Below are 12,873 nucleotides of genomic sequence, written 5' to 3'. Positions count from 1 at the left end.
TAGTTGCAATTGTTGTAGTTACACTACCGCCCTGTAGGTGGCGACACAAAGCAATATCATATGGTTGACAACTGAGAAGAAGACACTCACAAGAGTCTATTGAGGGACCCATCAGGGGTCATCTAGTCATCTTATTGATTTATATATGGAGTAAATACACAGTGCATTTACTGTACGTCACCGATGTTTCAAACCCCAAATTTCCAATCTGGCAACCCATTTTCCACTTTTCAGCCGATGCAGTTTGGCAGTGCGTCTCGCGACGCTTGGGCACGTCTGAAACCCGAAGCGCCTGAAAGCCACGGCTGATAAATATCTCTTAGCATCGCTTAGGGGTTGTAATCTGCTCAAGCATGCAGACGGAGTGATGTCACATGTTGCAGTCACACCTGCAGGCACACGGATCAGTATCAAGCCAGATTGACCCCCGTTAATGTCATTTTCCTGCCTGATTTGTGCACACAAGCCAGATGTAGCAGCAGAACTGCAACGTGATGCCGATGTCATAACAGCTACGCACGTCTTCAAGCGGAACCAAAAAATAGGGAAACTCATGTAGTTTGATCCAATTTCTACTTCTCTTTTTTCGCTTCCCCCTGATTCCTCTTTGTTTTGATGGCGTTGTGTTTTTTTTTTTGTTTTTTTTTGTAGAGCGTCACTCGTGACCACAGACTTTCTCAGTATCTGTGATAGCCAGACAAATATGCGTCAGTTAAAGGTCGTAACCTGGCTGATACGCAAAAGCTAACTTAACAGTTACGTGTCTGGTCCTGGTTTGGAAATATTTAACAGGAACACAATCAATTTCTATTTTTCTATTGGTGCCTTATCATTGGCTAGTGAACAGTCCCCGAATTACCCAACCGCCTCTTGCCCAAATTAAGTCACAAGGGAATCCATCATGCCTGATGCAAAAATGAGTTAAGTGGTAGAGTAAATGAATACTTCATAAATGGCTCCATTATAAAATATGAAGCAGCAGTAGTCAAAGATCACTGTTGTGGCATTCTGAAGAGGAGGACTTGTCTCATGCCTTTTGGTGGACTTGCAACGACAGCTGGTCGTCGGGAGACGCTCTTCTTCCCAGACTTTGCACCTTTTGGGTCCTTCAAAGGTCCTGTCTCCTTTGTTCTTTTATCAGGCGTACAAATTGTGTAGTCAACACAAACCTGATAAGAGTATTAGTGAGGCCGTGTCACACGGAGGTTGCGGCGGCTTCCTGTTGTCAGATGGAGCCAGCGAGGTGTCTTCAGTCTAATTAAGAGAATCCTCTCTATAACTCAATTAAAAAAAAAATTATTTTGCTTTCCCAATCTCAAGGGCATCATGACCCATTTTGAATACATAGACAACATTAGTCACCTTTAATGGCAAACTAAGCAGATGAAAACAGAAATGAAAACCAAATGAACATGACATACCTGAATTTATTTTGTAATCAAAACAACGTCAACCAAAACCACTGTCCAGAACAAATCTTCATGGGCAGTCCAGCCATGCAGATGCGGCCCAACGCCTTTGCGAGCATAAGAATAAAAGGTGCGGTGACATCTCTCCAGCAGCCCCAGACAGAATGGCGGCCGAGTAGTAGCAGGGGAGCTGCACTGGGATCTTTGAGTGCTTTCAAAACCTGGTCTATGTCCTCACTGACCCAAACCCGAGCCGTGCCATGACACTTTCCTGTGCCAAAGCTAGCTAACTTCTTGTTATATCTGCCGTCTTGATTTGATTGGAGCACTGTAGCAACACTTACAAGCTGCTTTATGGGTCAATGTGGAGATAGATGAGTGTTGATCAAACATCTCAGCCAACATTTTTGTTGTTGTTTTTGATAGAATGCTACATTTAGACCTTTTGACCCTCCACATTGTTCTGAAGGTTCCAAGGGAAGCTTAGAGAAAAAGAACTAATAGCTGAAATTCCACCAGCTCTCCAACCTCTTCCAGTGGGTGGTTCCTAATTTTGGATTGAAATCTGGGGAAAAAAGAAAGAGCTTCATTGTATCGTGGAAACCAGTTGGAGAAAACAGTCAAGATCTGCGAGGAGGCCATAAACTGAGTCATAGACTCTGGAAAGCTACAAAGGAAAAGCCCTCAGAATTGTTATTTCCAAATTTTAATATGCCCAGGAAGTATGCTAATAAGCCTTTCATTGGAGAATATGTTCTTACAAACACTGCCATGGAATTTTTTCCGCAGTCGGTCTATTGAGAACTCCAATTTTCCGATTCATTGCCGGAAGAACGTCATAGCTACAATGAAGCAGGCTGGTGGTGCCATCAGGCTGTTTTTTTCCCCCAGGTGGCTTTAGTTAACATAGAAGGGATTATGAACAGTGACAAATAGTGTAGCACAAAAGCATGCAAAAAAAAAGTTTTATGAGACCCCTTAAGAGACTCAAATTGGCCATCCTCCAGTTCCAAGTTCCATGACTAAGTGAGTGCCACTATAGCAGAATATGAATGCGAATGAGGTAAGTTGAGTACATATCAAATGTCATCTTAAATCACAACCGCCGTATTTCATCTTCTCCTCATTTGTATCCCCGTGGTGCTGCGGATGGCAGGAATGTGTGTAGGAGGCTTTCAGAGGCATCGAATTGCTACCGCCGAGTTTGCTAACAAGGCCCGCGGCCGTGGCCCAGCGTCAGTCGCATGGTTCGCCTTTGTAGGGCCGCCAAGTGGGAAAGATGACTTCACTAGCCACGTCCATCACGGAGCAGTCCGAGAAGACCGACACAACAATACAGGTTGACTTTTGCCATATATCACTTAATAATACGTGAGGTTTCACGGTTTAGTATTTACTTCTACCAGAGTGCCAGATAATGACCTGTTTTTATAAGCGTGATTAACAATATATTTTCAATATGAGATGTGGTGCTTGTAATCAAAATAGGTTAATACCAATTGTAGTGAAACACTTTAGTGCAAAATAAATGCACAGATTTTACATTAATAAATAGTAAATAAACAAAGAAATAAAAAATCCCCAACATTTTCTGCCAATTTACAAAGAAACATACAAATTAGAACAAGATCTGTGTTTTCATCTGACTGTCGTTATTCCCTCAACTTCTTCTTTGTGATGATGACGTAAAGAACATCACTGTCATTTTCTGTCATGTGTTATTATCACGCACACACACCTGCCCGACAGCCTTCCCTCCTTTTTGTCCCCTGAAGCAGAACTAATCACAGCACTTTACCTGTCGCCTGAGAGGTGACACCGGAGCTGGCCCATTGACTTTGTAGGAGAGGGAGGTGGGGTGACACAAGAGGCTTAAATTTGAGTATTCTTCCACGTGTGCCATCTTCTTTGCCCGTAACGTTGATGTAAACGTAGCAGTGCCAATCAATTGTTGACCTTTGAATGGTTTTGATTCTGTCCAGTTAGTGTTACCGTCCCCTGCCAGGCCAACCGCTCCTCATTTTGTTGGAGGCTTACAGTTTTATATGCCTGCAGCCATCTTCAGTTTCACTAAGTGATTGTGGGAGGAGGATTTTGGAGAAAAGATTCACAAAGCTTTTATCCGCATACGACAGGTCCCGAGAGGTGCACTTAATTCAACCTGATGGTATTTATTATTTAAGCCTGTCCACTTTGGGGATAAATCTGTAGATTTACATCCTTCCCTTCTGGCTTGGGAGCATGAATGAGGCGTCTCACTGTAGTAGACTGCCAGTGTTTGGTGAATTGCTTCAAAAAAAAAACCTCCTAGCCTGAGTGTGCTTGTATAAACAAAGTCAGTTTAAGGGCAACGTCCAAGGCAGAAAGAACTTTATTCTTTTGATGAATGGCATCCAGTTTGGGGTCTCATGCCATATAGCCTCAGCTTCAAAAGACAAATACAACCAGATTAGAAAGCAAAGCAATATTTTATTAGTTCGTTTTAAGAGGATATCTGTTTAAAGCACCGTTTGTCCCTTCACGGTTCACCTCAGCAGGGAATGAGACACTGGAGCTGCCTTGTGCTGCTTTCCTCACTCAGGCCATTGACTCACTGAGAGTTGAAAGGTGAGCGAGGGGCTTTGGTCGACGGGGGTCGTCTGTCTGGAGGCAGCAGCGACGGGCGACACACCGGAGCGCTGGTTTCAGTTGTGCTTCCAAAAATGTTGCAGCTGGATACAAGTGGCGTTGCGATGACGGAGTCATTTGTAATGGTGCGAGCATTGTTTCATTCAAAAAGTTCATCCTTGCTTTAATCGCACCAAAACATTTTTATATTTGCTGTGATTTGCCAACTTCAAGTTTTCTTCCTTTGTATTTTTTTTATTTTTATTGATTGTATTAGACTCAGACATGACCCATTTCTTATCTGGCTACGCAGTTTGAAAACTTGCCACAAAGTAGAGTGCATATCTTCTCTCTAAAGCTCTGGTGGTCTTGCGTCTGACGCGTGGTCTAGACATGATCTCACCTGATAAAGCGGCAACACGCGGCCTCAGCTGAGCCGAAGTCGGACCAGCGCTTGCCATTGGCACCAAATGTGTGTTTAAGTTAGATCTTGCAAAAATTAAACCTTTAATTCTCACATTGAGCTAGTATGATCTCGCTCATATCTGCACGGTTTATGACCCGCCCTCGTTTGAAGCAGCGGCAGACGTGCAGCTGTTAAATATCAGCGATCAGACATGCGGTATCAAGAGATCACTTTACCACCACCCAGACGTCTGTCCTCACCAGCTTCGGTTCATTCATATCAAGTAACAGCCTTCATAGTGGTGCAATGTTATGCGTGGCCAGATGTTGGTCAGCAATGGCAGGCCGTCATAAACATGAGCGGAGTGATTTTGGAAAAAAAATAGTTTTCGCACCTCTTATATCACTTTAAAGCAGATGTTTCCCCTCCCCGCTCACCTTTGACTTTCCTCCATCGCTTCTGTCCTTTGTTTTCAAATATGTCAACAAATAATGGAGGAGGGTGTGTCACAACTTGATACATATCTAGTTAATTAGCTTGCGCCGCCTAACACCTCCACTGTGACATTATAACTGGCTTACATTTGCAAAGTGCTGTACAGCCACCAGCATCTTCACACATCCTCCACAAGCTGACCTTTCACGCTTCCCCGATGCTTCCCCTTCCAAGCTTGTCCTTTCACTCTCTTATTGAATTAGCGGCGTTGGAGGGAGGGACCAAGGTCAACTCTTACACTGGTTTCTTTGTTCAACCCTGGCAGAAATGTTGGCTATTTCCTGCCTTGCTGGGATGCTAAGTATAGTACGGCAGAGAGCACCCGCAAGGATTTAGTTTTTCGTCCACCGAGCATGTGACAAAATAGGTCTCCTTTTGAATCTTCACTAAATGTAATTTCTCTGTACGGTGTGAATATAACGGAATATTATTTGGACAGCGCTGGTTTAACGTATGCAGAAAGCGAACCCGCTTGTGATATGATACTATTTTCACGAGGTCACACATCTGCCGCACAAATAATAACAGGCTTTGGGAAAGAAAGAGGAGGATTCAACAAAGGAACAGCTTTGCCTCAAATGTGGTTCGATCCGTAGTCCGCCTGCACTATGCCAGCAGAGGGATGGCGAGAACTTGATCCAAGGCCCTCAGTGCTCCACCGGGAGCACCAGCGTGGACCTCCATTGTTTGCTTTGTAACTCAAGACGGCGACATCACTCATGAATAGCGCTCACCGTTTGGTGAATAATCAGCTTGTGCCTTCTGTTGTTTGCCAGTTTGTGTTTGTGGGATTGGCGAGTTGTTTTGTTCAGATTGTTAACTTGCTAGTTTTTTTTTTTTACCAACTTGTCTTTACTTTCCATGTGACTTTATTGGCCACAATTCCATCAACATTGTCCGTTTGCTGCAGACTTGAAGAGGGCAAAGTAACCACTTGGGGCTATATTAAGCAGAGAGAGGATGACTAATCCACCAACTATTTTATAGACAGATATAAAAGTAGGATGGAACTGATGAAAAAAACATCCCGTCTCTCTCCAGCTGTTTTTATCCAGCTACTCAGCAACAACGTATTCAACATTTATAAGGTTTGTCGTGATTGCAAGCAGAAGTACTCTTATTTTGCTATTTTGGAGCTAAAAAGTCGAATACTTGATAAAGGGTCTCAAAATCCGGTTTTTCCAGTTATGGCACATTGAGGCTGTTGATGAATTGTTGTGTGGAATTGATCGCATCTTGAAGCAATCGATACAAAATGAAGGCGCTGGCGATTGAGAGGATGGGATGCTGACGGGAAAATGAAGCTTCAAATTTGTCTCATGAACCTGTTGTATTTTTTTACTCCTCGAGATGGCGCTTTTTATGCAACTAAAAGCATACGGACTTGCCAATTTTTTTAACCCCTTTCTTTAAATCTACAGTGCCATCTAGACGAGTCAAAAAGTGGTTCATGAAGCTAATTCGAAGCTTCGTTTTCCCATTAATCAAACCGACCGCACATCCAAGATTCATGCTCAATATGACACTGGGAGCAAAACATGAGTTCCGAATATTCGTGTTCTGGTTTACGATGAAATCTTTCGAGGTTACGAACGGTACGCAAGTGACTAGATTAAACTTCTGTCATAAAACTAATGACCTTTGTATGTTTAGATCTTCTAAACATGCTACATACCGTCACGTTGCTTTTGAAGTTTTTTCCCTCACCACGTGGAAGTGATTAAAAGTGTCCTCCTTCTGTTTCATTATTTTCTAATTAACGTGGCAATGCTAGCGGGAGAAAAGGGCAGCGGGTTTCTCATTAGTGTGCTTCGTGCGATGGCCGATCCAGATGTTTTACATTTTTTGCCTGAAGACTCTCACTTAATGACTTGCTGTTCTTTTCCTGCTATTTTTTAAACATCAGATGCAATTCTAAAAGAAAGAATATTTGTCAGTCAACTTTTGTCATAGTCATCTTACCATCCTCACTCGCTGGTCCAGCTCCAGAGTGAACTGAAATATACTGCTCGGTGGAAATGGCTTAGCGGCGTGGTTCTCATTATCTGCCATGTTTACATCCATGAGACGCCCCTTATTTGATTTGCACCACTACAAAGAGCACGGGCCTCCAGTTCAACACAAGAAGCAGCAATGTGTCGGGGGAGGAGGGGGGTTGTTTAGCTGTGGTTAGGTCAGGTCTGGTGTGTGCAGCACCAGCATAATGCAATTTATAGTAGTCATGTTTATTCCTGTACACTAGATTACATTTTGGAAAATATAATTATCTGAGCACATTTGGACAGTTTCTTTGTTTATTTTGTCCACAACAACAATAAAAGACCAGTGTTGTTTTTGGTAACTATTTGGACAGCCTGGGAAAATTTTTGCTTGGCTAAAATGTCTAATTGTAAATTGTAATTCTAATCTGATTGTGAAGGGACAGACAACACAGCTCCATATTGATAAGTGTGACTGTGGGGGGCAGATGAATACAGTTGACACTATAATGCTAATATTGAGGGCAACCTATGGCTGCTTGCTTTTTTGATTTTGTGATTCAGTTGCTAGTCAAGTAACTTAATGAACATATGTTGAGTAAGCATCCATTCAACTGTTGACAAGAATCCAAGCTCATATTTAACATGTCAATAAGTTGCTCCAATGGCCAATGTGCGGAAAAGTACGTTGTGTTTTATACAACACACCACAGACAGTGTGACCTCTGACTGCAATCATTGATTCAATGCTCGGCACAGTGATAAAAAAAAAACTGTTTCCGATAATACGTGCCAACCCCTATTATCAATTGTATCATCCCTTTATCAATGTAATGTGTAATTTTAAAGCTTATATTTAGACTTAGACGTGTACTGTAAGTGACAAAAGAGGCACTGATATTGCTAACATTTAGCATCCATCACCCGTTTGGTGTGTGTTCACATCTCTGCAGGCTGCAGCATGTTTTTTTTTTTTTTTTTTTTTTTGAGGGGGGTGGTTATTGACTTTGGACCATCGAGCCTCGGGTCATTTTCAGTCAGGTGAAACGCTGTTATCTTCACATTTGGAAGACAATCGCATTGAGCTCGTGTTTACTGTTTACACCTCAACGGTCATTGAAAAGGCAAGAGGGTCAGCGTGTCAAAGCTCGCAGTCTCCTGAGAAGTGCCTTAGTCGACTGTGTTTTGAATAGCGGCTGTGCTGACCGGCCTCCCCGGTGTGTGCTGGATAATTGCGGTGGGTGGGTTGCAGGGAACAGTTGGAGGTCCCAGACATCTGTTGGTCTATTGCTGTTGATCAATAGTAATCAGGTAGCAGATTATTGTGAGAGATAATTTTTGAAGACTCTTGTGGTAGTTTAGTCCAGTGTTTATCAAGCTTTATTGAGCCAAAGCACATGTTTTACATTCATAAAATCTGATACAAAGGTAAAGCTTTTAACTCATTGATTGTCAGTCCAGTTAAAATGGATATTTGATGTCTATAGCCGTCAATGGTAGTGAATAGTCTTTCTATAAAATCCTTGCTCTGACACCAGTCACATTTAGTGACAATAACTGCAGACAAGCAAAGTAGTATAGCGTGATCTCTGGGCTTGCGTGTCCTTATGTCACAGGCAGCATCAATGACATTTGGTGACCCTGTGCTGCTTCTGTTATGACATGAACATATTTGTCTGTGGTGGTGGAGGCATGAAGTCAATAAAAAAAAAAAGAGGAAATTGATTCTTTAACTTTTGTTTCCATTTGTTGTTACAGCCAACTGTTCCTGCTCTCACACTGGCCGACGATCATGGTCTGTTTTTTTTTTAATACCGTAATTTGTATTAGAATTACAGTAGTTAATTAGAGTATTCCATTTAGGATGGCTCCGTTAAAATAAACCAGATCGTGCACAGAAATAATAAAGTTGAAAAGTGATTAGCACACATACTCGCACAAAAGTATGATCCAAAAGACCACACAGATGTTGCGTGTGCCTCACTTTGATGCTCTGAAAATCAGGAGGATTGCCTTTGAAGAAGCAGGCCTACAGCCACAGGGCTTGTAAAAATATTTCCACTGTTGGGACTCTGGCCAAGATAATGAAGCAGCTCTTTTTTTGTGGATATTCTCTTTAGTCGGACTAACCTTCTGCCAGCACAATCAGTCTAAAAGAAAATGAATATATGCGTGATTTATCATTATTCCTTGACTTGACTTGAGTCATGTTGATTTCTTGGCAGGCTTTGGTTTTTCTATTTTTTTTTTTTTTGATTCAGACATCAGTCAGCAGCCTTTGTGGACATTAGACAGTGTCTCACCTCCCGGTTGTGGTGAGGTCTGAACTGGATTGTGCAAATCAGCTTTTTCTAATGACTAAGGAAGAAAATGACGACAAAAGAAATGGAAAGGGAGTTGTATATTTTATAGAGTATAACTTTATTGGGCATTATTTGAAAACAGTTGGAAAATTACACTATTTTTTTTAATATATGTATGTTTGTTTGTATGTGTTTAAAAATGAACGGATGAATGTTGAAACTGGTTAAATTAAGGATGTTAATCCAAAGTGTTCGTTCAAAAGCAGATGTGACCCGATTGAAATTGTGTGGATTAGAGATGAACGTACTGGCTGCAAAATTGTGCAACCTCGACGTCACTCTTTAAGGCTTGCATCCAACTGACCCTAAGATTTTTATCCTCATCTTCTGCAAACTTATCCAAACACAAGCCGCATCACACACATTTGAATTTCTTCTCGTTGAATTACGTTTGCATAGGTTGCAAATATAGTTTTATGTTTATGTTCTCCAGTGTATCTTTAATGTTATCTTTGAGATGCATCTGCAGACCACAAGCCCAAAATGATTTACTGCTTTGATTAAAATTAGGATTAAGCCATTCCTTCATCTTAAGGAATTTAGCGGATGACCTTTTAGGCGCAAGTTCATGTGATGTGATGTAATCAGAAGACCTCGCTTGCTAGCAGCTGAAACGTGGCAGCCAAGAAGTACCAGCATGACTTTAGCATCAATTGAAATTTTGCTCAAAAAAAAGAAATGTTTGTTGGTCTGTACGAGACGTCTTTATTTCGTAATAGCGTGATTCAATTATTCGGAAGTAATTTGTTGCCGTCAACGCCCCAAAAACTTGAGAGGACTTGAGAAGGCGAGTCATACTTTGTGAAAAGTATTTCTCCCATAAACACTGAGAACTACCAATAGCTGTCCTTGATAATAAAGATATTTACTAGTGAAATGTAGTGAAGATGTTAAACTTGAGCAGAGGCTGAGAATTTTTTTTCCACACTGGTCACATGTTCGCAATCACGTTTTCATCTTTCCTTGGAGATAAACGATTCTTTTCTTACTGTTTCATGGGGAAAAGCTGAAGTTGTGGCTAACGTTTGTAATTGTTTCCAGGAGTTAGTTGGGATCCTCGTTCAACTGTTGTTTTTTTTCTCTGTCTGCTCTGGTGATGAATTGCTGACGTCAGTTTTCATACAGACGCATGATAGAGAAACATGAATTGGCTTTAGGTTCCTGCCAAAGGTTGTGCGGCTGATATGAGTGAGCGGAAGGGAGTGGAGGGAACAAAAATAGGCTCGGCTTGTCTGGAAAATGCGCGCATAGAAAACAAAAGTGTCAGCGACGATGAGATTTGGGTTTGCAAGATAAATGAGGAGAAAGCGCCAAGATTTTATTATTCTGCAAAAACCGCGTGCTCACCTGCATCCTGGAATTGAAGTGCTCTACTTGCATTGTTGAGTGCTTTTTTGTGAGATTAAAGTCTGTTACTCTCCAACATTTATATCAGGGTGATTGTAATCGTATTTGCTAAGAAATCTATTAAAAAAGCAAATATGTGGTTGCATTATCTTCTGTCAAAGGCCAAAGAAATGAATTTCCTGACTAAGCATTTTAATAGGTGGAATTGAATCTTTGTGGCTGAGCAGTTCCTTCTCCAGAAAAAGCATTCCAGTGATCAATTTTTAATTCAAATGTATCTAACCTGACTCACTCGTTATTGTCGAACAAAAAAACATCCAGAAATTCAATCTTGAGGCAATATAAAACCACACAGCTCCCGCACTGTGAGGGAAGAAACTTTTATTACAGCACTTCTTAAATGAGCGGTCAAGAGAGTTAGTAATAGATGTGTTCTCTCTTTTTTTTGTTGTTTTTTAACATCAAATGTGGTTCTTGAGAACAAAAATTTGCCCACCCCTGATGGAAATGCTTGGCCGCCAGAGCAGACATAATTGGACCAAACTGCTCTCCCGAGGAGCCAAGCTCACTCCTTGTAAAGCAGACAAAACACTTGAATGTCATATTTTGATTTTTTTTTCTGCATGGAAGCAACTATGACTTGCTACATTTCATCCGTTGTTACACATGTGAGCATGATAATGTTTACTGTAACTTGTGTAACATCCGTCCGCGTGTCTTCATTAAGCAGATGTTTCATATACTGTAGGTGTCTGAGGAAGCCCCCTTTTGACTTTTGACACCTTGTTGCAACCTTTTTAATGGTGGATCTGAAATCTTCACATCCTACACACACGTATTCCATCTGTCAACTCTTTGTGTGTGTTAGGTGCATTTGTGTCTATCAGCAGCTTGTAGAAATGAACACATCTTATGGTAGGACTTCCTCGTTGAGGGTCGGGCAGGAAGGCCAGCAGGAAGTGACCTTGGGAAGTCTTCCAGCAGTTCCAAAAGTGGAATCGCTGCCCCCCCCCCAAATGTCTCAGTAAGTTCTTTCCTCACACTGGCTGCTACAACATATTTTTTTCATGTTTTGCCCCCTTAAAGTAGCACACCTTCCTCCAGCACATACAGTAGCCATTGTTTAAAGAAATTGGCTACTTTGCACCCCCCCATGTCACGACTCGTCCCAGGTCAGGCCATTGTGTGTCCATTTTGTCATAGTTTCTGTCCGTGTGTGTGCTCGCCCCTCCCCTCCTGTGTCACCTCACAATCAGTGACCTCACCTGCCTCTCATTACCTGTCTTGTATTTAAGTTCTGTCTGCCCCTCATTCCCCTTTTCGAATTATTTTTTGTCTCACGTCTCTGTCAGTTCTGTTTTTGTTTGCCATCCCTATCGGTCAGTCCAGTTGATATTTGTTAGGCAGGTATGTCAGTTTGCTGCTTCTGTTGGCTTGTTCCCCCTATCTGCCCTTCCAACTACCTTTTCCTTTTCTATTAGTACTATTAAAATTTTTTTCAGATGGTCAATCACATATTTGGACTATTGGCTATTTTTGCAAAACTCTTCTCTTGACTTACTAGTGGAACAAGAGTAGTATTAGTGTAGTAGTATTGCTGAAAAGTTGTCTTTGTGCATTTTTGTACATTCGTGTGTTTGGTGGCCACCACCCTTCTTATTTTCACTGGCTACAAAAAACGAAACAGGGCACTTTTTTTTTTTTTAATTCATGTAACGTTGGTTATTATTCCTGCTACTGTGTTGTTCCCTTTCCACATACTTATGCAACATTTTATACATGCAGAGTCTGCCTTTTTCTTCAGGCCATTTGTGCAGAAGTGTCTTCACACGCCCAACGAAGTTGACAGCATTGCTTTTCAGACTTTGTTTGCCTTTGAAAGCCCAGGTAGCTGCGATGTGTTTGCAGAAGCCACCACCGTTTGAGGTCACAACCCATCGCCAGACCTTTAACTCTTTTTGGATACATCAACACAGCGGGCCTGAGGCGTTTGGTGGTGTTTGCATTCCGATTGGAAGAGAATTATTGGTTTATGAGGAAGGAAAACATTCGGAATGTCTCGATCAAGGGGCTGATGATGATGAGGAGGAGAAAGTGGAGTGTTTCTATGCAAGGACTGCAGGCACAAACAATTTTGTTTGGCTCAAATCTAATCGCAGGATGAGGTGTTTCGTCCAACCCTGTTGACCCCCCCCCCCCCCCCCCCACACACACACACACACACAAACACAAGTTTAACAAGCATCAGTGGGCTGTGATGATTGCAA

The sequence above is a fragment of the Syngnathus floridae genome, chromosome 11 (genome assembly GCF_059516105.1).
Source record: "Syngnathus floridae isolate MCC-2025c chromosome 11, RoL_Sflo_1.0, whole genome shotgun sequence".
Taxonomy (NCBI): Eukaryota; Metazoa; Chordata; class Actinopteri; order Syngnathiformes; family Syngnathidae; genus Syngnathus; species Syngnathus floridae.
The sequence above is the reverse complement of the archived record's forward strand: the minus strand, read 5'-3'. Positions refer to the sequence as shown.